Source organism: Populus trichocarpa, chromosome 17 (assembly GCF_000002775.5).
Source record: "Populus trichocarpa isolate Nisqually-1 chromosome 17, P.trichocarpa_v4.1, whole genome shotgun sequence".
Lineage (NCBI taxonomy): Eukaryota > Viridiplantae > Streptophyta > Magnoliopsida > Malpighiales > Salicaceae > Populus > Populus trichocarpa.
In genome coordinates this window covers 5,942,141-5,968,690 of record NC_037301.2, presented here as the reverse complement: position 1 = coordinate 5,968,690, position 26,550 = coordinate 5,942,141, and the positions used below count along the sequence as shown (strand labels likewise).

At 41.8% G+C, this 26,550-nt stretch overlaps 7 non-coding genes and 2 pseudogenes across 7 annotated transcripts; all 9 read left to right on the top strand.

The window, feature by feature from the left end:
* Nucleotides 1-9,245: 9,245 nt before the first annotated feature.
* On the top strand, nucleotides 9,246-9,364 carry LOC112325648 (5S ribosomal RNA). Its single transcript, XR_002979609.1, has one exon. It is a non-coding gene; the product is annotated as a 5S ribosomal RNA (ribosomal RNA).
* Nucleotides 9,365-10,676: 1,312 nt separating this feature from the next.
* LOC112325654 (5S ribosomal RNA) lies at nucleotides 10,677-10,795 on the top strand. Its single transcript, XR_002979611.1, has one exon. It is a non-coding gene; the product is annotated as a 5S ribosomal RNA (ribosomal RNA).
* A 456-nt stretch (nucleotides 10,796-11,251) lies between these two features.
* Nucleotides 11,252-11,370, top strand: LOC112325644 (5S ribosomal RNA). The gene has a single exon (XR_002979605.1). It is a non-coding gene; the product is annotated as a 5S ribosomal RNA (ribosomal RNA).
* A 473-nt stretch (nucleotides 11,371-11,843) lies between these two features.
* Nucleotides 11,844-11,962, top strand: LOC112325650 (5S ribosomal RNA; annotated as a pseudogene).
* A 442-nt stretch (nucleotides 11,963-12,404) lies between these two features.
* Nucleotides 12,405-12,523, top strand: LOC112325642 (5S ribosomal RNA). The gene has a single exon (XR_002979603.1). It is a non-coding gene; the product is annotated as a 5S ribosomal RNA (ribosomal RNA).
* Nucleotides 12,524-23,277: 10,754 nt separating this feature from the next.
* Nucleotides 23,278-23,395, top strand: LOC112325651 (5S ribosomal RNA; annotated as a pseudogene).
* A 480-nt stretch (nucleotides 23,396-23,875) lies between these two features.
* On the top strand, nucleotides 23,876-23,994 carry LOC112325647 (5S ribosomal RNA). The gene has a single exon (XR_002979608.1). It is a non-coding gene; the product is annotated as a 5S ribosomal RNA (ribosomal RNA).
* Nucleotides 23,995-24,466: 472 nt separating this feature from the next.
* LOC112324867 (5S ribosomal RNA) lies at nucleotides 24,467-24,585 on the top strand. Its single transcript, XR_002978866.2, has one exon. It is a non-coding gene; the product is annotated as a 5S ribosomal RNA (ribosomal RNA).
* A 376-nt stretch (nucleotides 24,586-24,961) lies between these two features.
* LOC112325656 (5S ribosomal RNA) lies at nucleotides 24,962-25,080 on the top strand. The gene has a single exon (XR_002979613.1). It is a non-coding gene; the product is annotated as a 5S ribosomal RNA (ribosomal RNA).
* The last annotated feature ends 1,470 nt before the right edge of the window (nucleotides 25,081-26,550 follow it).

Below are 26,550 nucleotides of genomic sequence, written 5' to 3'. Positions count from 1 at the left end.
TCAGTCATAATCTTAAACCCGACCATCCTATTATTAGATCCTTTTTGCTTAAATTCATGATGACTATTTGTAGGATAGAATACAAACTCATGTTTATGTATGTATATTTTTAATGTGAACTTCTAGTCATGCAAACATAATATTATGTGTCTATGTAAGATTCACTTTTAAATGAAATGTTGATTGTTATCGATGTATGGATTGTATCTTGATGATGTGAGGGAACATGTCCGTCGATTACCGACACGATGTGTGTCAAGTACAAATTTTTTTTTATCGTTGTTTGGGCTTGAAAAGTCGGGTTGTTATGGTTGGTATCAGAGCACTTGGTCTGGATCCTAAGGATCAGTGATAATTGTGTTGTTGTCGTGAATTGCAGAATGGTACTCACCCGACAAGGGAAATGAACCGAGCCGCCCTCTTTTGAAAGGAGGGGTGGGAACCAAGGTGCCCAAGGTTGGCAAGATGAAGATCCCTTGGATGATACGACATCTCATGCTCCAGTAATACCACCCAAAACCTTGCAGGGGGAAGCCGCAGTAGCGGGGGGAGTTAGGACCTAACCAGACAGAGGAAGTACCCCCAGTTGCAGCAGAGCAACAAGAAAGATCAAAAGCACAACTGTCAACAATTCCAACTGGTGTGCCCCCGCAGTATGTAGACGCGAGACTCCTTGTACAAATAGTTAAAGCAATGATGGAGGGCATGGCTGGTTCGGCGACACAAACAACTCTTGCCATGCAGATTCCATAGGCAGCCCCTATGACTGGCACGACCATGAACAACGTGGTGCTACTGGTGCAATTAGTCAAGAGTATGAGGGAAATGGGTTGTGAACCGTATATGGGGGAACAAGATGCAGAGATGGCTAGGAGATGGATTAGGAAGGTAGAAAAGACCATGATTCAAATAAGTATACCCGAGGATATGAGGGTAAATTGTGCAACCCAGTTACTGTCTGATAAGGCCATGACATGGTGGGAAATAGTTCAGCTGAGGCGTGCAACCGAGACACTAACTTGGAGTGACTTCAAGATAGAGTTTGAGAATCAGTTTTATTCCAGGTACCATCGCAAGGTGAAGGAACAAGAATTCTTGGCATTAAGACAGGGTGATATGTCGGTATTGGAGTATGAAAGGAGGTTCCATGATCTCTCATTATTTGCCCCACACTATGTGCCGACAGAGGAACATATGATTGAGAAGTTGAGAGATGGTTTGCGATAGGATTTGAGACAAGGATTGATCGTCTTGCGGTTTAAATCCATGAGGGAGTTGATTGAGGCTGCACAAGTTCTAGAGGCTTGTATTGGAGAAAGCCCAGGGGATATCAGGGTATAGGCAAAAAGAGAGATGGGGACTATTTCAGCGGCAGACCACCACTTCCGAAGAAAGGAAAAAGTGGAGTGTTTGAGAAGTACAGGAAAACGGGGGAGTTTGATGTTACCGCCCCACCAACAGTCAGGTGGGAGAGTGATGGTTGGGCAATCGCACTCAAGGGCAAACTCTTCAACTAGGACCGGTGACCGTGAGGGTGTTGACTATCCTTTTTGTGTAAAATATGGACAAAAACACCCTGGGGACTGCTCAGTTTCCCCCAGACGATGCTTCGTGTGAAAATGAGAAGGTCTAGATGGAGGGATTGCCAGTATCTGGGTCAAGGGTGTCATTACTGTGGTGGAAGAGGTCATTACAAGAGAGACTGCCCCAAAAGGAACACTGGACATGTATAAAGCTATAAGCAACCGAGTTAGAGCCCCCAACAGTTAGTCACCGTGAATAGGCCAGTGAGATCTTCTAAATCAGGAGCAAACTCCAGTCGAGGGAGACCGAGGGCATAAAATGATCGGACCCCGGGGAGGGTCTTCTACCTAACACAGGAGGAGGTCAGGGCTGCATCGAATGTGGTGGCAAGTACACTACTAATGAATAATTTTAATATGCATGTGTTGCTTGATCCGATGCCACCCACTCATTCATTGCTAGGAGAATTGTCACTAAATTGAGAAAAGGAGTAGAAATAGTAAAGAAGGGGTTCGTGATTGGAACTCCAATGGTAAACATGGTTGAAACAAATATTGTGTATGTGGATGTGGGGGTTAGTCTATCTGGGTATGAAACAGAAGTATACTTGATTCCCTTAGAGCTGCATGATTTTGACATAATCCTAGGCATGAATTGGTTAAGTAAATACAAGGCTCTAATAGATTGTTATGCTAAAACTGTTACATTCCAAACACATGAGGGCGAGAGGATGATTTTTGAGGGAGAGCAAATTCTCAAACCGATCGCCTTAATATCGGTTGTAACATCCCAAAGACTTCTAAGAAAGGGATGTATGGGATACCTCGCATACATCTTAAACTCTAATGACGAAGGTCCACGACTGAAGGATATTCTTGTGGTGAAGGAATTCCCAGATGTGTTTCCCGAAGAACTACCAAGACTACCCCCGGAGCGAGAGGTAGAGGTGTCTATAGACACTTTTCCTGGAGTCCCACCCATAGCCCAACAACTGTACCGGATGGCTCCGGCAGAACTGAATGAGTTAAAGACTCAACTACTGGAATTGTTAGACAAAGGGTTTATACAACCCAGTAATTCTTCTTGGGGAGCGTCGGTTCTATTTGTAAGAAAGAAAGATGGAACCCATAGACTTTGTATTGACTATCGACAGTTGAACAAAATAACAATGAAAAACAAGTATCTGTTACCTTGAATAGACGATTTGTTTGATCAATTAATGGGAGCGAGGGCATTTTCGAAGATAAATCTGAGATCAGGGTACTATCAGGTGAATATTAAGGAAGCGGATGTAGCAAAGACTGTATTTAGAACTCGTTACGGACACTATGAGTTTTTGGTGCTACCGTTCGCGTTGACAAACACCCCATCCCTCTTCATGGACTTGATGAACCGGGTTTTCCAACCATACCTTGATAAGTTTATGGTGGTATTTATTGATGATATACTGGTATACTTGAATTTTTTTGAGGAACACAAAGAACACTTGAGATAGACCTTACAAACCTTGAGAGATCACCAGTATATGCAAAACTGAGTAAATGTGAATTTTGGCTGAAAAGAGTGACATTTCTGGGACACGTCATTTCAGCCAAAGGTGTTTTTATAGACCCTAAGAAAGTCGAAGCAATCTTGAAATGGGAAAGACCGACTTTGGTCATTGAAATACATAGCTTCCTGGAACTCACAGGATACTACCGGAGATTTATCGAAGGTTTTTCCTTGATTGCAACCCCTTTGACCCAACTAACTAGGAAGAATTAGAAATGGGTGTGGTCAGAAGAATGTGAGAAAAGCTTCTAAGAATTGAAAAGGAGGCTCACCACTGCTCTAGTATTAATCCTTCCCTTAGGGACCGAGGGTTTTGTGGTCTATAGTGATGCATCGGGGAAGGGATTGGGGTGTGTTTTGATGCAACATGGGAAGGTAATCATCTATGCATCAAGACAGTTAAAGACTCATGAGGTGAATTACCCGGTGCATGACCTGGAGTTGGTTGTTGTAGTATTTGCCTTAAGGATATGGAGACATTATTTGTATGGGTCTCGAAACTAAATTTTTATTGATCATAAAAGCCTGAAGTATCTGATGTCGCAAAAGGAGTTGAACACGCGACAAATAAGGTGGATAGAGCTCATTAAGGATTATGATTGCACCATAGAATACCACCCGGGGAAAGCCAACATGGTGGCAGATGCCCTCAGTCGCAAAAATAAAACCACCCTGGGAAGGTTAACAGTGGGAAAGGATCGACAATTGGTGGAATTGAAAGAGATGGGTGTAGATTTGAGCATTAATACAGGAGATGGGTTAGTAGCCCAACTATTGGTGCGACCAACGTATCAAGAACAAATACTACATGCCCAATTCCGTGACAAGGAGGGGTCCATGTTTAGGAAGAATGTGGGGGCCAGAGTAGAAACTAAATTCCAGGTAGCGGATGATGGATCATTGATGATGGGACAACGATTATACGTGCCTAATGACAAAATAGTCAAACGGATGGTCCTACAAGAAGCACATAAGTCCAAGTTCTCTATACATCCTGGTAGCACTAAGATGTATTGAGACCTAAAACACCTCTATTGGTGGCCTAATATGAAAAGGGAAATAGCTGGGTATGTGTCTAAGTGTGGGATATGTCAACAAGTCAAGGTTGAACACCAAAGGCCTGCAGGACCATTACAACCATTACAAATTCCAGAATGGAAGTAGGAGATGATCACCATGGATTTTGTGTCGGGATTTCTCAAAGGGAGGAAAGGAAATGATGCGATATGGGTCATCGTAGATCGGTTGATGAAATCCACACTATTCTTGCCTATAAAGATGACCAACTCAGTAGACAACTTGCCAAGATCTTTATAAACGAGGTGGTATGGCTCCATGTGATTCCAGTATCCATTGTATCGGATCAAGATCCCAGGTTCACCTCTTGACTTTGGTCAAGCATACAACATGCCTTGGGGACAAGACTGGACATGAGCACTGCGTTTCACCCTCAAACTAATGGCTAGTAAAGAAGAGTCATCCAAGTCTTGGAAGACTATTACGGGCATGTGTGCTAGAATTTGGAGGAAACTGGGAGGAACACATGGCGTTGGTGGAGTTCACGTATAACAATAGTCACCAAGCCACAATAGGGATGGCCCCATATGAAGCCTTGTATGGTAGGAGGTGCAGGACTCCTTTATGTTGGGAGGAAATTGGGGACCGGAAGTTATATGGCGCAGAGTTGGTCCAAGTTACCACGGAGAAAGTGAGAACTATCAGGGATCGCATCAAAGCCGCACAGGATAGACAGAAGAAGTATGCTAATGTGAGGAGAACACCTCTTGAGTTTAGTACGGGGGACCAGGTGTTCCTAAAGGTAGCCCCATGGAAGAACATGTTACGGTTCAGATTGAAAGGGAAGTTAACCACCTGCTTCATCGGACCCTTCAAAATCTTGCAGCGAGAAGGGCTAGTAACCTACAAAGTGGACTTGCCCCCGCAGTTAGCCAAGGTCCATGATGTGTTCCATATCTCTTTGTTAAGAAAGGCTAACATGGACCCCGCCCAGATCCTACCCCAAGTTCCAGTAGAAGTCAAGGAAGACTTAACACTCGAATTGAGGCCCATAAGGATACTAGATCGGGAAATGAAAGAGCTACGAAGCAAAAAGATCCCCATCGTCAGAATCTTATGGCGAAATGCTCAAATAGAAGAGGAAACTTGGGAGAGGGAAGCCGAGATGAGGAAAAAGTACCTCAAATTATTTGAACTACCAGGTATGGAGTATGAGACCTCTTAAATTTCAAGGATGAAATTCATGTAAAAAGGGGGAGAATGTAAACACCCAAAATATATATATAATTGATGACTCCACCGTCGCTGCAGATTTCTGAATAGGCAGCGACATAATTTTATAAAAGTTAGGCAAACAAATTGGATTGTCTTAAAGAGCTGGGAGGGAGGGGTAAAACCGGTTTTGGAGAGACCAAACAAGGATAAGAACACATCTAAACCTTCCCCAAACTTACTTAGATTTGAAAGGTATGGGTCATGAAATGTAAACCCCGGGAAAAATCAAGACTGGATTAAATTAAAGAAAATAAACTAAACTAAAAGTTGTGGGGTGAAATTATAAGAAAAGAAAGGAGGTATAACTTAAATATAAGAAGAAAAATTAATGTGGGGAGCAAAAATAATACACTTAAAGAACATGGGGCCTAGATGCAAATAAGAATAATTATAGAGCATAAATACGCTTTTCTCACCAAAAATTTGTAGGAACCGTAAGGAAAGAAAAGAGGGAGTTTTTGTATCCATTTTTGCAAATCAAGAGAGAAACACCAAAATTTCAAGAACCCATCCAAGATTAAGGGTTATAGGTAGAATAAACACTTGTGGGCAAGGGATTAACAAGAAAATTTGAACAAAAAGAGAAGAAGGGAGGGCCGGTTGTCAATAGAAAGAAAAGGAGGGAGTTGAAGATCGAAACCTTGATTCTTACCAGGTAAGGTGTTCTAAACATGGTCTCACGAGTCGTTTCAAAGTTGATTATGAATTGATGCTTGGATGTTGAATTATAGATTTGGGTTCTTAGACTTGTATTGAGAAAAAAGTAACAGTCAATAGCAACTTCATTTAATTCTCATTCTTATAATTTTCTTATTAAAACCATAACTCAATAGCAATTCCAAGCAAAGATTGAAAATTGTCTAATTCTGATCAATTTAGCTTAACCAACCCAGAACACTATCTAGTGTTTTAATCATAACTAAAGCTGAAAAACTATGTTTTGGGCATGATTTTGTTTCTATAAAAGGCTAAAACATAGAAATACAACTTCATAAAGAAATCAACTCCAAATTATTTTGTTTTAAGGCTCAAAATCAACAATCACAATAGCCCCTCCTTTATAGCTAAAATTTTGGCCAACGAGGATTTTCATCCATTGGAAATCCTTTTCAACTTCCAACTTATTTTCATGCATAAGCAACATTAGCCAAGGTCATTTGGCATCATTAAATCATAAATTTAAACCAATTCTACAACAAAACATTCAAACAATTTCCCTACCTCTACAATATAGCAAGATTCGGCCAAAATAGGGAAACTCATCCCTTTGGGATTTCTCCTATATTTTTTTTTTACACCCACTACATATGTTATTATCCTTGTTTAGCATTATTAATACAACAAAACAATGAATCATTCATTTTCTTTCACTATCTCCTCGTGCAATTAAACATATGCAACAAACCTTAACAATTAATATTCATGCATCATTATCACAACAATAACTTCACCCTACTAGTTGGAATCATGACACTCTTCATTAACTAATCAATTTGCCAAAAATATACTTATGGCTAGCCTTAAATATGTTTTATTTTCCAATTTTCTTTCATTTCAATTTCTTCATGGTTCCACCCCATTTGTATCCACACAACCAACAAGTTAGCCTTTTATTCAATCAACATGTTCATATAGCAATGTTCCTTCTTATTCTTACACCATAATCATTCTTCCCCTCATATAAGGAATACATAATTAATCTATAACAATATTAATAACAACATATTTTACCATTACATCTTCCATGTTCACCCTGTATTTGGGGAGCCCATACTCTAAAGAAAGGTTCTAGGTCATTACACGATGGGTAGGCTTTCTACCTGGTCTCAAAATGGTCTCATATCTGCCCAGTGACGGTCTTCATAAAGACAGTATAGGGGCGTTGCGAGAAACAGATAAGGCATGTATGCCCACCATTACCAAGAAGACACTCAGATATAAGTTGGGTGTTTCACGCATCTGAACCCTGACCAATAGTCATAGGGTAGATCGTTAACCCCCCTAACTTATTAGCTTGTGTGTGTTTTTCAAAAATTAAAGTATGGGATGTGTCGCACGTGTGCGGCGTCGCGGCAAAAAAAACATCCACCCTCAAATTCAGTTATCTTCTATCAATCTATGTGGCAAATGTGGGGGAAAATGGAATGGATTCGCCACCTAGTATTTTGGTCACTAGGAACCCTAGCTGGTCTCAGAGATCAGGTACGGGGACTGGTTGCGTAAAGGGAAGGTATTAGCACCCCAAATAGGCCCTACCTAAGGTAAGGTGCATTGTTTTATTATCTGATAAAATCTAAGGTCTTGTCGTGTTTTCTAGTCGTTGGTCCGTCTATGGTTTAAGAAAAGTCCTCTTCCGTAAAGAGATTCTTATCTTATCGGGTAAAACCTAATCGTTCTAATGTCAACAAAAGAATTTAATAACATGAATATGTCTTACGTATAAGGTCGTAACCCTAGATATTAAAAGAAAACAAAATAATTTTTGTTTTGAAAATTTTAAAATATTGGCCTAATTCTCGCGACTTTAATAAATAGGTTATTAAAGCCAAAATGCATGCTAATACATATTTTTGAAATTTTCTTTTTTTATATTCAAATACAATATGATTTATTATTATTATTATTATTATTATTGAGTGACTTGGCCGTATGCATGAAAACAAAACATTTTATTTTTTTATGTTTTGATGAAAACCGAGTATTTTAATACCGGATTTGTATCTTTACAATATAAAAATACAAACCAATATTGATCCAAATGCAGTAAAATATTTGCAGAAAATCACAACTTTTTGAAAAAAAAATTGAAGAATTTTTTTTTTATTTTTTTTTCGAGCTCGGCCCAACTCGGCCCATATGGCAGGGTTGGACCCCGCAAACCAGCCGTAAAACACAAGCGTGCGTGAACACTTCACGCACGCCTGCTGCAACCACAATGTAATTAAATTGCACCTGCACAATGTTTGTGCAATTACAAACGGAAGGAGGAATGAAAAGCTTACCTGGTTCACGGTCGCTGCTGGGAGAAATCCCCCTTGAGCTTGCCGCTGGGATTTTGGGAAGAAGCTATGATGCCACTCCCTGCACCTAGCTTCCCTTCCGTTCTATCTTCTCCTCGTGTCTGTCTATTCTCCTCTCTCTATGTCTGGTTCTCTCCTTCTCTCTGTTTCTTTTCTTAGTTTTTCTTCTGTTCTACTCTGTCGCCCCTGAATCTCTTCTGTTACTCTTCTCTATTTTTTTCTTTTTTACTACTCTTTTCTTTATCTCATGTTCTGCTCACTCTCTGCCTCCTCTCTTCCCAGCTCATCTCTGTTTTTTTCTTTTCTTTGTCGCGTTCCCCTTCTGTTTTCTTCCTTCTTCCTCCCGGCTCCTCTCTGTTGTTTCTCTTTTTTTTCACTTTCTCTCCTGCTTTGTTCTCCCCGTTTTCTTTCTACCCTTGCTCTCCCTCATCCTTCCTCCCTTATGCTTTGCCTCCCTCTCACCTTTTATAGCCAAAACTGCATGTGTTTTTTTTTTATAATGAAGACGTTCAAGAACATTATTGTAGTGGTAACAGTAGAGAAAGGCCCATGGCTCCGGGGCGAGGACGTCAAGATCTAAAGATCCGGCGATATGCGTAGCGCTTCCATTGCTACTATAAGGGAATCGGACTCTGGAAGCTCCTGTAAAAATCCGGGCGCGATCAGACGGTCGGATCGTGGGTTATGGCCCTTTGGAGCCGGTGTTCTTACCCGGCGCGAACCGGCCTGCTCCGGGGTCCCGGTCGCGCTTCCCTGAGCCGGTGGTGCCGGAACCGCCGTGACACCTGCCATCGCTGTGCAATCCTCCTCGCAGGCGCCTTCGAAGCGCTTATAGGAATTGCGTGTGCATGGGCTAACGGGTGCGATCATACCAGCACCAACGCACCGGATCCCATCAGAACTCCGCAGGTAAACGCGCTTGGGCGAGAGTAGTCCTAGGATGGGTGACCTCCTGGGAAGTCCTCGTGTTGCACCCCTCTTTTTTGCCAGTTCCCCGACCCTTGTTTTTTTGGTCTCCTGCTCCCCGACCCTTCATTTCCTCACCTTCCCTTCCCCGTACGATGTCCCTGCCTGCTGAGAGGAGGAGCGCGGTGATTCGCCCGGGAGGAGCAAGGGACAGGGCAGAAGAGTGAAAGGCCCATGGCTCCGGGGCGAGGACGTCAAGATCTAAAGATCTGGCGGTCTGCGTAGCGATTCCATGGCTACTACAAGGGAATCGAACTCCAGAAGCTCCTGTAAAAATCTGGGCGCGATCCAACGGTCGGATCGCTGGTTATGGCCCTTTTGAGCTGGTGTTCTTGCCCGGCGCGAACCGGCCCGCTCCGGGGTCCCGGTCGCGCATCCCCGAGCCGGCGGTGCTGGAACCGCCGCGACGCCTACCATTGCTGTGCGATACTCCTCGCGGGCGCCTTCGAAGCGCTTATAGGAATTGCGCATGCATGGGCTCACGGGCTCACGGGTTTTTGGAGTTAGCTCACCCTCGCGGGATCGCGACCCTTTGTCCCGGCCATTGTAGCACGTGTGTCGCCCAGGGCATAAGGGGCATGATGACTTGACGTCATCCTCACCTTCCTCCGGCTTATCACCGGCAGTCTGTTCAGGGTTCCAAACTCAACGGTGGCAACTAAACACGAGGGTTGCGCTCGTTGCGGGACTTAACCCAACACCTTACGGCACGAGCTGACGACAGCCATGCACCACCTGTGTCCGCGTTCCCGAAGGCACCAGATCAAATCAAAACTCCGCAGTTAAATGTGCTTGGGCGAGAGTAGTACTAGGATTGGTGACCTCCTAGGAAGTTCTCGTGTTGCACCCCTCCTTTTTGCCAGTTCCCCGACCCATCTTTTTTTGGTCTCCTACTCCCCTACCCTTCATTTCCTCACCTTTCCTTTCTCGCACGGCGTCCCCTACCTGTCGATAGGAGGAGCGCGATGATTCTCCCGAGAGGAGCAAGGGACAGGGCAGAAGAGTGAAAGGCCCATGGCTCCGGGGCGAGGATGTCAAGATCTAAAGATCCAGCGGTATGCATAGCGATTCCATGGCTATTATAAGGGAATCGAACTCCAGAAGCTCCTGTAAATATCTGGGCGTGATCCGACGGTCGAATCGCAGATTATGGCCTTTTGGAGCCGGTGTTCTTGCCTGGCGCGAACCGGCCCGCTCCGGGGTCCCAGTCGCGCTTCACCGAGCCGGCGGTGCTAGAACCACCGCGATGCCTGACATCGCTCTACGATCCTCCTTGCGTGCACCTTCGAAGCGCTTATAAGAATTGCGCGTGCATGGGCTATGGGGTGCGATCATACCATCACTAATGCACCGGATCCCATCAGAACTCCACAGTGAAACGTGCTTGGGCGAGAGTAGTACGAGGATGGGTGACCTCCTGGGAAGTCCTCGTGTTGCACCCCTCCTTTTTGCCAGTTCCCCGACCCTTCTTTTTTTGGTCTGCTGCTCCCCTACCCTTCATTTCCTCACCTTTCCTTTCCCGCATGGCGTCCCCTGCCCGCCGAGAGGAGGAGCACGGTGATTCGCCCGAGAGGAGCAAGGGACAGGGCAGAAGAGTGAAAGGCCTATGGATCCGGGGCAAGGACGTCAAGATGTAAAGATCCGGCGGTATGCATAGCGATTCCATGGCTACTATAAGGGAATCGGACTCCAGAAGCTCCTGTAAAAATCTGGGCACTCGGGTTATGGCCCTTTGGAGCCGGTGTTCTTGCCCGGCACGAACCGGCCCGGTCCGTGGTCCCTGTCGCACTTCCCCGAGTCGGCGGTGCTCGAACCTCCGCGATGCCTGCCATCGCTCTGCAATCCTCCTCATGGGCGCCTTCAAAGCGCTAATAGGAATTGCGCGTGCATGGGCTAAGGAGTGCAATCATACCATCATTAATGCACCGGATCCCATCAGAACTCCGCAGGTTAACATGCTTGGGCGAGAGTAGTACTAGGATGGGTGACCTCCTGGGAAGTTCTCTTGTTGCACCCCACCTTTTTTGCCAGTTCCCCGATCTTTCTTTTTTTGGTCTCCTGCTCCCCTACCCTTCATTTCCTCACCTTTCCTTTCCCGCATGGCGTCCCCTGCCTGCCGAGAGGAGGAGCGCAATGATTCGCCCGAGAAGAGCAAGGTACAGGGTAGAAGAGTGAAAGGCCCATGGCTCCGGGACAAGGACGTCAAGATCTAGAGATCCGACGGTATGCGTAACGATTCCATGGTAATATAAGGGAATCGGACTCTGGAAGCTCTTGTAAAAATCTGGGCTCGATCCGACTGTCGGATCGCGAGTTATGGCCCTTTTGAGCCGGTGTTCTTGCCCGGCGCCAACCGGCCCGCTCCGGGGTCCCGGTCGCGCTTCCCCGAGCCGGCGATGCTGGAACCTCCGCGACGCCTGCCATCGCTGTGCAATCCTCCTCGCGGGCGCCTTCGAAGCGCTTATAGGAATTGCGCGTGCATGGGCTAAGGGGTGCGATCATACCATCACTAATGCACCAGATCCCATCAAAACTCCGCAGTTAAACGTGCTTAGGCTAGAGTAGTACTAGGATGTGTGACCTCCTGGGAAGTCCTCGTGTTGCACCCCTCCTTTTTGCCAGTTCCCCGACCCTTTTTTTTTGTCTCCTGCTCCCCCAACCTTCATTTCCTCACCTTTCCTTTCCCGCATGGCGTCCCCTGCCTGCCGATAGGAGGAGTGCGGTGATTCGCCCGAGAGGAGCAAGGTATAGGGTAGAAGAGTGAAAGGCCCATGGCTGCGGGGTGAGGACGTCAAGATCTAAAGATCTGGCGGTATGCGTAGCGATTCCATGGCTACTATAAGGGAAAGCTCCTGTAAAAATCTGGGCGCGCAGGTTATGGTTTTTTTAAGCCGGTATTCTTGTCCAATGAGAACCAGCCTGCCCCAGGGTCCCGGTCGCGCTTCCCCGAGCCGGCGGTGCTCGAACCTCCGCGATGCCTGCCATCGCTCTGCGATCCTCCTCGCGGGCGCCTTCGAAGCGCTTATAGGAATTGCGCGTGCATGGGCTAACGAGTGCGATCATACCAGTATTAGTGCACCGGATCCCATTAGAACTCCGTAGTTATACATGCTTGGGTGGGAGTAGTACGGGGATGGGTGACCTCCTGGGAAGTCCTCGTGTTGCACCCCTCCTTTTTGCCAGTTCCCCAACCCGCCCTGACCCTTCATTTTTTGGTCTCCTGCTCCCCTACCCTTCATTTCCTCACCTTTCCTTTCCGCTCGGCATCCCCTGCCCGCCGAGAGGAGGAGCGCGGTGATTCACCATAGAGGAGCAAGGGACGGGGCAGAAGAATGAAAGGCCCATGGTTCCGGGGCGAGGACGTCAAGATCTAAAGATCCAACGGTATGCGTAGCGACTCCATGGCTACTATAAGGGAATCAGACTCCGGAAGCTCCAGTAAATATCTGGGCGCGATACGACGGCGGTTCGCGGGTTATGGCCCTTTTGGAGCCGGTGTTCTTGCTCGGTGTTTTTCTGACACGACCAAAAGATTGATGTCTTCTCCCAAGTGTAGGAGTGTCGAAGTAATAAATAACCCGGCAAGACCAGGGTCGTAACACAGGGAGGTTAACTATATAAATTATAAATAACAACAACAACAACAACAACAATAATAATAAGTTAAAGAGAGCTTTGAGATGTGATATTGACGTAAGGATTAAACAAGGATAAAATAATTGTCAAGGTTAGAGGATCCACTAATGGTATTTCAAACAAGTATAGCATAAACTCTTTTTATTAGTCAACTGGAAACCACACACAAAGGAGGTTCCAATCGGATTATAAATTGTTAACATGATTACATTAGTTATCTTATTCGAATAATGTTAATACTTGTAAATGTTGTCAGGCATTTATGATTATAACTTATGTTAACAACAAATCAAGTTCCTTTCATAGCACAGGTGTCGGTTATACCATACGGTTGGGCTATGAAAGTGCCAAGTATTTGTTGTACCAAGGGTTATACAACATAAATCTAGATTAACCATTTAACAAGCAAAGTATTAAAAGTGAACAAGATAACAAATATAAAACATGTTAGTATCAAGCATTAAGGTCCATGTTGAGTTTATATTATACTTATTCTTACACCATTAGTGTAACCTTTTCACCTTCACATGATAAACTTAGCTAAACATAATGAAAGAGAGAAACATAAATAAACAAGTAAAGGAAATGAAAAGCATAAGCAAGAGATTAATATAAGCAAAACTTAAGCATTACAAAATATAAAGAGAGAGCAAGAGCATGATCTTGATCTGAAAACCAAGATGCCTAAATACATGGCAAATGCCTCCTTTTATAGGCCAAAATTCAAAACTATTGATTTGTTGACTAATTGTTGAATGGGTGGCCACATCTTGACTTGGTAACAATCCTTATCTTCTTGTCTGCCAAAAACGTCATTGATAACGTCATAATTTGAACAGACTTGAATCATCAAAGTTTTAGGAAATTGTCTCAGCTTTTCAGGAAAAAAACGTTGAGGTCATTTGGACTTCTAGAACTCGAGATATGGGCTGAACATTGAACAGTGTCTGGGCTGCAGGACAGATTCAGACTTCTCCGTTGTTGCTACAATTTGGACTTGAAAACGGCCTTTTTAAATCTTGGACTCCGCATGAAAGTTTGAGGCCTATGTCTTAGCTTTCAATCCATATAAGGCAGACCTAAATCCAAGATCTACAGCTCCAGATATGACCCAATGACCGAACAGTGTTCCAGTTTGGACTGAACCACCATCTCTTTTCTAAGTTTGGCCCTCTCTTTGTCCTTTCAATTTCCGTACTTAAACTCATCAATCAATCCTTTCATTTATGTGATAGGCCTGTATTTAAGATGAACATTTACCATAAATTAAAGGTATCTTATGGTATCAGACTTGTTATTATAAAACATGTTTTAGTTAAGGAGTTATTGATACTTCACATGCAAAATGATGATATAAAACCTTGATAAAAATGCACTTTTAAGTACTAATCACACCCCCCCAACCAGCTTATTACTAGTCCCTAGTAATCAAAGTGTTAAAATAGAAAAACAATTTGTAAATTCCACAAAGCAAGACATTCATCATTCAACTTCCATTAATCTATCCAGATAAACAAACTCTCATTAAATTTATATATATGCTCAATACCTCTTAAAAAAAATATTAATAAACCTTCCTTTTTATGTGCTCAATGTATGAAAACATAGATGATGGGGCTTTTATTGGAAGAAAACAATATTCTATTCTAATGTTTAAGGTTAACTTCCTTGGGTTGGGATTATTATCTTCTTTTTTTCTTTTTTCTTTTTTTGTCTTTTTTTTCAATATATATATACATATACTTAAAACACAATGCATCTTTAACCCATGTAACGAGCTTTCGGCTAATGACTCCCAGACCAGTTGGTCTTAGGGCATTAGGTGTTGAGACACCCCTACGAGCTTAGTAACTCGGGTTGCAGATACTGATACGTAGATAGTGCAATGTTTGATTCCCTTAAGCTTTTCTCCCTAACCCATGTAACAAGCTTTAGGCCAATAGCTCCCAAGTCAGTTGACTTTAGGGTATTAGGTGTTAAAACACCCCTTCGGGCTTAATTGCTTAGGTTAGGGAGGCTACGAAACCAAACTTATCTACGTTTTTATTATCATCAATATTATCAATTTGTTTTTTTTTTGCAAATTATATACTATCCCTTTCCCTTAGTTGTCACCTTTAACAAAAGAATATAAATAATGTAATAATCCAATGTGCAACCCACAATCATATGTTAGTGTGTGTGTGTGTGTGTGTGAAAATGAAGGTTTAAGAATACTTGTTAAATGAGTATATGAGCAGAATCAAGTGATAACAATGCGAGAGTTTGTAAACCTGAATATTTCAAAAAGTATTCTGATAGGCCTTGATAAGACTATTTACTAAGATGCGTCTCAAGAGTCAACAAAATTCGTCCTTACTCTGCCATCCTAATAAGAGTTTTGTCAAATGGTTTTAATAATAGCAAAAACAGTTAGTAAGTTAGGTTTTTTTTTTAATGTCAACTACTACCCTCTCCCCTCAACCAGAACGAGACATTGTCCTCAATGTTATAAGGTAGAAAGATAGAGTATAGAAGACATCACCTGAAACAACGAACACTGACAAACCTGAAACACACTTAAACAAATATAAGAAATAACAAAACAAAATACTATGCTATTAATAAAACCAAAAGACACAAGGATTCACAAATAAAGGCTTAAATCCAATCTAAGCTTTTTTCATCTTTCCTTAGTTGACCAATTTATGTGACTCATGGAAGGATCAATTACAAGGATGAAAGATTGTAGTTGGTCAATCAATTGTTTAGCAGTAGCAGCAGAGATTATGATTTGTTGTGCCGAAGATGTTAGAAATTCCTGTTCCACAGCTTGATCAAGAAAAGACAACAAATTATCATAAAAACCATTAACTTTAACAGACCTATGGGTTTATGGTGAGTGTGCAGTTGGGCCCAAGAGGAAATATGAAAGATCTCTTCCAATGTGCCCAGACCACCTGGTAAGGCAATGAAGGCGTAAGCATGGTTAAACATTGCATTCAATCGATCAGACATTGTAGAGACCTGTAGTTCCTCTCCAATTGTTTTTCCAATGATGTCCCCTTTTGCTAAAACTTTGAGGACGACCCCCAAAACTTGACTACTTCCTAAAAATGCAGCTATTGACACCCCCCCCATTAACCCAAGGCTGCCTCTTCCATACACTAAATGAATCTTTCTCTCAACTAGTACCTGACCAAGATGATTTGCTGATTCTAAAAACTCTTTCTTTCCCATGACTGGATCCACCGAAAACACAAATATTTCTTATATGATGACTTGAGGAACCTACCATTTCTACACACTTCTATATTTATTGAATGTATGGGTTGAGTAGAAATGAAGGGAAGGAATAGCAGATTTTATAGATGAGAAATTGAAAATGCAATCATACCACCTATATGTAGGCCAGCTGGAGTTTCACTCTCTCTCTCTCTCTATTTATTTTTTTAAAAAAACATGTGTATGTACAGGTAGTTGTGATTGTGGCTGACATCTTCCCTTGGTTTTATGTCCAAAAACGGCTTAAACGCCCTCTATGGGTCGGGGATAGGCTTCCCATCCAGTTTTCTTAAAAATTGGCAAACATGGTCTTTTATAGTCAGATTCTCAAGACTAAGTCAATCATGTTCTTTATGGAATTGTGGCCATAAATCATGAATTGCACGATGCACATCTCCACTAGGATGCGTCTCAAGGGTCAATAGAAGATTATCTAAAGACCCCTTACTCATGCCATCCTTAATGAATTCTATTTTATCTTCACAGTTTACAGATACCATTCCTAAAGAACGACATGTTACATTACAAGTCCAGATGTGACAGACTTTCAGTCGTTTTGCACGGCGTTTCTTTGCAAAAGTGTTTTTACCTGTTCTAGGCATGTATGAGATGAAAGAATTGGAGGACTCACCTGATAATCGGACCTTTGCTTTAATCACCCAGCGAATATCTTCAGGAATTCCATGATTCATTAACAACCTCAATCTTGCACACCTAACACGGTAAAATTTTGCAATCGCATTTGGAGGCAAAGTGGGAAAATACTTTTTCAATTTTTCAAGAGTGGTGTCCATTTTCAAATGAGAATTGGAGAAGAGATTCAAAGAAGGGAGAAAGAGCAAAGAATTGCACAAATATATACAGATATCAGTTATTATGGGAAACTAAAAGAACCAACTTAAGTCACGGAGTACCGTTATCTGCCATTTGACCGGGGTGAGAGAGACTAGCAAAAAAAAATTCACACCAGAACGAAACACAAAACAATGTGAGAAAAAGAATCAATCTTTATATATAGGATCACTTAATTCAATAGAGTAATTTTCAACTGAAAAATTGTCAAAGAAAACTTTCAAACAATGTCCATTTACCTTGAAAACATCGTCATTCTTTGGATTCTCAATATCACAGGCCCCATATGGATACACATGTTTCACAATAAAAGGACCGCTCCATCTTGATCTTAGCTTTCCAGGAAATAAATGGAGTCGAGAATTATAAAGCAAAACTTTTTGACCAACATCAAATGTTTTTCTCAAGATTTTCTTGTCATGAAACTCTTTGATTCTTGCTTTGTGAATTCTTGAATTTTCATATGCATCATTTCTTATTTCCTCAAGCTCATTTATTTGTAATTTGCGCAGTTGACTAGCATCATCAAGGTTAGAATTTAAAGCTTTAATAGCCCAATAAGCTTTATGTTCAAGTTCCACAGGCAAGTGACAAGGTTTTCCATAGACTAATCTATAAGGTGACATGCCTAACGATGTTTTATAAGCAGTTCGATAAGCTCAAAGTGCATCATTAAGTCTTAAAGACCAGTCTTTTCTATTAGGGTTCACTGTTTTCTCCAAGATCTGTTTGATCTCCCTATTAGCAAGTTCTACTTGTCCACTTGTCTGAGGGTGATAAGGGGTGGCAACTTTGTGTGTGATTCCATATTTCTTCATTAAATACTCAAATGGCTTGTTGCAGAAATGTGTTCAATCATCACTTATCATGGCTCAAGGGATTCCAAATCGACTCAAAATATTTTCTTTCAAGAACTTTATCACTGTTTTGTGGTCATTGTTTCGACTTGGAATTGCCTCTATCCATTTTGAAACATAATCTACTACGACTAATATGTACAAAAAACCAAATGATGGAGGCAATGGACCCATGAAATCTATACCCCAATAGTCAAAGATCTCAATGACAAGAATAGGATTTAAAGGCATCATGTGACATTTTGAAATAGATCCTAACTTTTGACAATTTTCACAAGTCTTGCAGAATGCATGTGAGTCCTTGAACATGATGGGCAAGTAAAATCCACTTTGTAAGATTTTTACAGTGGTCTTTCTTGATGAGAAATGACCCTCACATGCCTTAGAATGACAGAATTTAATGACACTACTAACCTCATTGTCAGGAATGCATCTTCGAAATATTTGATCAGGACAATATTTGAATAAATAAGGGTCATCCCAATAAAAGTTCTTCACTTCGTTCAAGAACTTTCTTTTATCTTAGGTACTCCAATGAGCTGGCAATTGTCCTGAAACAAAAAAATTGACAATATTAACAAACCAAGGCATTGTAGAGACAGAAAATAAAGATTCATCAAGAAAGTAGTCATCGATTAGTGTGATGTTAGATTTCAAATCTGTTGTCAATCTTGACAAATGATCTGCGACAACATTTTTGGTGCCTTTCTTGTCTTTGATTGTGATATCAAATTCTTGAAGTAACCAATCTAGCCTTAGAATCTTTCTTAGAAAGAAGATATTTCAATGCTGCATGATCACTAAAAACAACAACAGGTGAGCCAACAAGATAAGACCTGAATTTTTCACATGCAAATACTACTGCAAGTAATTCTTTTTCAGTGGTGGTGTAATTCATTTGAGCACTATTTAAAGTATTACTTGCATAGTAAATCACATAAGGTTTCTTATCTTTTCTTTGTCCCAAGACAGCACCCACGGCATAATCACTAGCATCACACATTATTTCAAAAGGTAATGACCAATCAGGAGGTTGAATGACAGGAGCAGAAGTAAGCAAGTCTTTAAGTTTAACAAAGGCTTCTTCACAATGTTCAGTCCATTCAAAAATATTATCATTTGTTAGAAGGTTACTCAAGGGCTTAGATATTACACTAAAATATTTGATGAACCTTCTATAAAAACCAGCATGTCCTAAGAATGATCTAACATCTTTAATAGATTTTGGTGTTGGCAAGTTAGTAATTAACTCGATTTTAGATTTGTCAACCTCAATTCTTTTCGATGAAACAATGTGACCAAGTACAATGCTGTTTGTTACCATAAAGTGACATTTTTCCCAATTCAGTACAAGATTCTTCTCTTCACACCTGCTCAAAACCTTTTCTAAGTTAGTCAAACAATCATCAAATGAATCACCAAAAACAGAAAAATCATCCATAAAAATTTCAAGAAAACATTCAACTATATCACTAAATATATTGAGCATGCATCTTTGAAACGTGGCTAGTGCATTACATAATCCAAAAGGCATCCTTCGATATGCAAAAGTACCAAATGGACATGTAAAAGTAGTCTTTTCTTGATCTTCCAATGCAATTTCAATTTGGTTGTAACCTGAATAGCCATCTAGGAAACAATAAAATTCATGACTTGCAACTCTTTCTAGGATTTGATCCATGAAAGGTAAAGGAAAATGATTTTTTCTAGTCATTGAATTAAGTTTCCTATAGTTAATACACATGCACCAATCAGTAATAGTCCTAGTTGGAATTAACTCATTTTTCTCATTTGTTATCACAGTGACTCCAGACTTCTTGGGTACAACTTGGGTAGGACTTACCCATTTGCTATCAAAAATAAGATAAATGTTTCCATTATCTAGAAGCTTAATGACTTCATTTTTCACTACTTCTTTCATATTAGGATTAAGCCTTCGTTGTATTTCTCTAGAGGGTTTAGCATTTTCCTCCAAATAAATCTTGTGTGTGCAAATCAAAGGACTAATTCCTTTTATGTCAGCTATGGTCCATCCTAATGCATTTTTGTGCATTTTCAGAGTTTGTAATAACTTACCTTCTTGATGTGCATTAAGTTTTGAAGAGATTATTACCGGAAAAGTTTCATTTTCTCCCAAAAATAGTATTTGAGATTGAATGGTAACGGCTTCAAATCAGATTTTGGTGGTTGAACACTTGAAGGTATGGACTCAATTGATCGTGGTGGCAATTCCTCAATTTTTGGTCTCCAACTATTTGCCTTTGATTCTTCCTGAAAATAAACCATTTGCAAATCGTCATATTCATCAATCTCAATTTCACTGGAAGTGGTTTGAAATTGATCATGAACTAATATTTCAGTAAAGTCCACTTCCTGTAAATCATTATCATCTTCAGGTTGCTTGCAAATGTTGAAAATATTCATCTCCAATGTCATGTTTCCAAATGATAGCTTCATCAGTCCATTCCTACAATTAATTAATGCATTAGAAGTTGCAAGAAACGGAAGTCCTAAAATAACAGGAAATGAATTACATGCTTCAACAGGTTGTGTATCCAAGACAATAAAATCCACAGGGTAAATGAATTTATCGACTTGTACTAACACATCTTCAATTATTCCTCTAGGCACTTTTACAGATCTATCGACAAGTAAAAGAGTTACAGAAGTTGGTTTTAACTCACCTAGATTGAGACTTTGAAAAACTGAATATAGAAGTAAATTCACACTAGCTCCAAGATCAAGTAAAGCTCTTTTAATTTTATGTTCTCAAATGAAGCATGAAATTGTAGGACAACCAGGGTCTTTATATTTCAAAGCATTATTGTTCTGAAGAATGACACTTACTTGTTCGGCTAAAAAGGCTTTCTTTTTCACATTCAGTTTTCTCTTCACAGTGCACAGATCTTTCAAAAATTTAGCATAAGAAGGTACCTGTTTAATAGCATCCAACAAAGGTATATTGATCCTTACCTGCTTGAAAGTTTCAAAGATTTCAGAGTTGTGATTGACTTTCCTTTGTTTGGTCATGGCATGAGGAAATGGAAGTGCTGGCGAAGAATCAGTCTTTTCTTTACATTGTTCAGATTCAACCCCTTCCTTACCCTCAGAGATTGACTCATCATCTTTCTCACAAGGTTCAAGAATGGGTTTTTCAATAACCTTACCACTACGAAGAGTGATGACTGATTTGGCTTGATCCATGTGTTGGCTTCCAAAACTACTTGCATTCACATTGTATTGCCCCTTTGGATTTTGCTGTGGTTGAGATGGAAACTTACCTTTCTCTTGAAAACTGAGAGCAGATGTCAATTTTGCAAGAGTATCTTTAAAATCTGTCATGCTTTGAGCAAGTTGAGTGTTGATTGTCTCCTGCTTTTCCATGAATGCATGCAATGTTTCATGTGGTCTCTAAGTGTTCTCACACGAATATTCTCATTATTCTCATTATGAAGCGACTGATTATCTTCTTCGGCCATATTTTCTGAAAATGATGAGGATACCCTACAAAGTCTACCACTTAATGTACGTGACCAAACTCTCATGAACGTGTAGGAAGAGAATAAAAGGAAGAAGAAAGCAAAAGAAAACAAAACAAAAGAAAAGAAACAAAGTTAGATACACGAAAAGTGAAAAGAGAAAATAAAATAAATATTATAATTTATACAAGAATTTACCTCCCCGGCAGCGACGCCAAAAACTTGACACGACCAAAAGATTGATGTCTTCTCCCAAGTGTAGGAGTTTCGAAGTAATAAATAACCCAACAAGACTGGGGTCGAACCACATGGAGGTTAACTATATAAATTATAAATAACAACAATAACAACAACAATAATAAGTTAAAGAGAGCTTTGAGATGTGATATTGATGTAAGGATTAAACAAGGATAAAATAATTGTCAAGGTTAGAGGATCCACTAATGGTATTTCAAACAAGTATAGTATAAATTCTTTTTATTACTCAACTGGAAACCACACACAAAGGAAGTTCCAATCGGATTATAAATTGTTAACATGATTACATTAGTTATCTTATTCGAATATTGTTAATACTTGTAAATGTTGTCAGGCATTCATGATTATAACTTATGTTAACAACAAATCAAGTTCCTTTCATAGCACAGGTGTCGGTTATACCATACGGTTGGGCTATGAAAGTGCCAAGTATTTGTTATACCAAAGGTTATACAACATAAATCTAGATTAACCATTTAACAAGCAAAGTATTAAAAGTGAACAAGATAACAAATATAAAACATGTTAGTATCAAGCATTAAGGTCTATGTTGAGTTTATATTATACTTATTCTTACATTATTAGTGTAACCTTTTCACCTTCACATGATAAACTTAGCTAAACTTAATGAAAGAGAGAAACATAAATAAACAAGTAAAGGAAATGAAAAGCATAAGCAAGAGATTAATATAAGCAAAACTTAAGCATTACAAAATATAAAGAGAGAGCAAGAGCATGATCTTGATCTGAAAACCAAGATATCTAAATACATGGCAAATGCCTCCTTTTATAGGCCAAAATTCAAAACTATTGATTTATTGACTAATTGTTGAGTGGGTGGCCACATCTTGACTTGGTAACAATCCTTATCTTTTTGTCTGCCAAAAACGTCATTAATAACGTCATAATTTGAACAGACTTAAATCATGAAAGTTCTAGGAAATTGTCTCAACTTTCCAGAAAAAAACATTGAGGTCATTTGGACTTCTAGAACTCGAGATATGGGCTGAACACTGAATAGTATCTGGGTTGCAGGACAGATTCAGACTTCTCCGTTGTTGCTACAATTTGGACTTAAAACGACCTTTTTAAATCTTGGACTCCCCATGAAAGTTTTAGGCATATGTCTTAGCTTTCCATCCATATAAGGCAGACCTAAATCCAAGATCTACAACTCTAGATATAACCCAATGACCGAATAGTGTTCCAGTTTGGACTGAACCAGCATCTCTTTTCTAAGTTTGGCCCTTTCTTTGTCATTTCAATTTCCGTACTTAAACTCATCAATCAATCCTTTCATTTATGTGATAGGCCTGCATTTAAGATGAACATTTACCATAAATTAAAGGTATCTTATGGTATCAGACTTGTTATTATAAAACATGCTTTAGTTAAGGAGTTATTGATACTTCAAGTGCAAAATGATGATATAAAACCTTGATAAAAATGCACTTTTAAGTACCAATCACTTCCCCGAACCGGTGATGATCGAACTGCCATGACGCCTGCCATCGCTCTGCGATCCTCCTCGCGGGCGCCTTCGAAGCGCTTATAGGAATTGCGTGTGCATGGGCAAACGGGTGCGATCATACCAACACTAATGCACCGGATCGCATCAGAACTCTGCAGTTAAACGTGCTTGGGGGAGAGTAGTACAGGATGGGTGACCTCCTGGGAAGTCCTTGTGTTGCACCCTTCCTTTTTGCCAGTTCCCCGACCCGCCCCGACCCTTATTTTTTGATCTCTTGCTCCCTTACCCTTCATTTCCTCACCTTTCCTTTCTCGCACGGCTTCCCCTGCCTGTCGAGAGGAGGAGTGCGGTGATTCGCCTGAGAGGAGCAAGGGACATGGCAGAAGAGTGAAAGGCCCATGGCTCCGGGGCGAGGATGTAAAGATCGAAAGATCTGGCGGTCTTCGTAGCGATTCCATGGTACTATAAGGGAAACGGACTCCAGAAGCTCCAGTTAAAATATGGGCGCGATACGACGGTCGGATCTCGGGTTATGGCTCTTTTGAGTCGGTGTTCTTGCCGGGCGCGAACCGGCCTGCCCCGGGGTCCCAGTCGAGCTTCCCGAGCTGACGGAGCTCGAACCGCCGCGATGCCTGGTATTGTTGTGCGATCCTCCTCGCAGGCGCCTTCGAAGCGCTTATTGGAATTGCGCCTGCATGGGCTAACGGGTGCGATTATACAAGCACTAATACACCGCATCCCATCAGAACTCCATAGTTAAACATGCTTGGGCGAGAGTAGTACTAGGATGGGTGACCTCCTGGGAAGTCCTCGTGTTGCACCGCTCCTTTTTGCCAGTTCCTCGACCCTTCTTTTTTTGGTCTGCTGCTCCCCTACCCTTCATTTCCTCACCTTTCCTTTCCCGTACGACATCCCCTGCCCGCCGAGAGGAGGAGCGCGGTGATTCGCCCGATAGGAGCAAGGGACAGGGCAAAAGAGTGAAAGGCCCATGGCTCCGGGGAGAGGACGTCAAGATCGAAAGATCCGGCGGTTTGCGTAGCGATTCCATTGCTATTATAAGGGAAACGGACTCTGGAAGCTCTAGGAAACATCTGGGCGCGATACGACGGTCGAATCGCGGGTTATGGCTCTTTTGAGCCGGTGTTCTTGTCGGGCACGAACCGGCCTGCCCCGGGGTCCCAGTCGCACTTCCCGAGCTGACGGAGCTCGAACCGCCGTGACGCCTGCTATTGCTCTGTGATCCTCCTCGCGGGCGCCTTCGAAGCGCTTATTAGAATTGTGCCTGCATGGGCTAACGGGTGCGATCATACTAGCACTAATGCACTGTATCCCATCAGAACTCCATAGTTAAACGTGCTTAGGTGAGAGGAGTACTAAGATGGGTGACCTTCTGGGAAGTCCTTATGTTGCACCCTTCCTTTTTGCCAGTTCCCCGACCCTTCTTTTTTTGGTCTTCTGCTCCCCTACCCTTCATTTCCTCACCTTTCCTTTCCCGCACGGCGTCCCCTGCCCGCCGAGAGGAGGAGCGTGTAGCGATTCCATTGCTACTATAAGGGAAATGGACTCCGGAAGCTCCAATAAAAATCTGGGCGCGATACGATGGTCGGGTCGCGAGTTATGGCTCTTTTGAGCCGGTGTTCTTGCCGGGCGCGAACCGGCCTGCCCCGGGGTCCCGGTCGTGCTTCCCCAAGCCGGCGGAGCTCGAACCGCTGCGACGCCTGCTATCGTTCTGCAATCCTCCTCGCGGGCACCTTCGAAGCGCTTATAGGAATTGCGCGTGCATGGGCAAACGAGTGTGATCATACCAGCACTAATGCACTGGATCCCATCAGAACTCCACAGTTAAATGTGCTTGGGCGAGAGTAGTACTAGGATGGGTGACCTCCTGGGAACTCCTCGTGTTGTCCCCTCCTTTTTGCCAGTTCCCTGTGTTGTTACCCATTTTTGGGTTCACACAAAAAAAATGAGAAAATACAAAAAAAAATATCAAAAAAATATTCAGAAGAAATCCAAAAAATAATAGGAGCGAGAAAAGGATGCTGGAATGCCGAAAAAATGCCAAAATTGGTTGAGTATATTCAAAAATGCAAAAGGTTGAAATTTGACAATAAGAACCCTATTGATAAGGAAAATTCAATTTGAGGAAGAAAAGTCCAAAATCAGATGTTTATAGACTCAATTAAATTTTATCCAAGGTTTAATTGAATTTATAGAGGATTTGATTGCAAGAAAATTGATTTCTTAAGTCAATTTAGGCTTTTATTGGAAGAAATTAAAGTTCTAGGGTCCAATTATAATTTTGAAGAGTTGATTTGGTCAAATCAGGGGCTTAATTGTATAATTATTGAAGTTTGATGGCCAATTAGGGACTTAATTGAAACAATCCAAAACCAAGGACCAAATCAGAAAAGGCGCTAAAATCAAGGGGTCTAATTACAATTTTTCCAGGGGGCTTGATTACAAAATTACATAAACATCCAAGGATCAAATTGGAAATATTATTTAAAATTGCAAAACGACGTCGTTTCGCTCAACCTTGTTCATTGTCTTCTTCAGAAGACGTTACATTGCAGCTGGCGGAGAAATGGTTGCAGCAGGGAAGGCGCTGATCAAGGGGCCATGTCCACGACTGATATCTCTCCGACCGTTACTCCGTCCCTGCAAAGGAAAACGCTTGCATTCTCTGGCTATAAAAGCCAGAGGGTGTACTGCACAAAGAGGGGGAAGAAAGACGACATAGAGAGGGGAAGAAAAAAGAACCAGGGGCAGAAACACAGGAGAAAAAGAACGAGACAGGGGGGAGAAAAGGAACGAGAGAGGAGAAGAAGAGAAAACAGGAGGGGGACAGAAAGGAAAGAGAGAACAAAGGGAGAAGGAGAAAACAGAGGGTGGGAAATCTTTTGAAAAGAACGAAAGAAACAGAGAGACGGGGAAAGAAAGTTATAGAGGAAGAAGGAAGGAAAAAGGAGAACCACCGTTGGTCTTCCTCTCCATTGCTGCCACAACGCCGCCACTGAGAAAGGAGTATCGATCAACATAAAAAAAGAAAACAGAGGCTCACGCCTCTGCACAAAGAGGAGAAGAGCCACCGTCGCCCCCCACAACAACTCCACCGGCCAGCAACCTCCACTGCACCGTCTGAAAGCCACCAGCAGCTCCACCCCCACCAGAGACCAAAAGAAGAAGAACAAAACAGAAGCAGACGAGGAAGGCAAAAAAAAAAACAGAGGCTGGTGTCTCTACACGAGGAAGAAGAAGAAAAGCTGCAGCAAACACTGCCCGCCACCGTCATAACCACCGTGAACCATCGCCGGCTTCCTCTCCACCGCCACCAGCATCACTGTGAGCGTCAGCAGGTCAGCCTTCCTCCCCTTCACGTA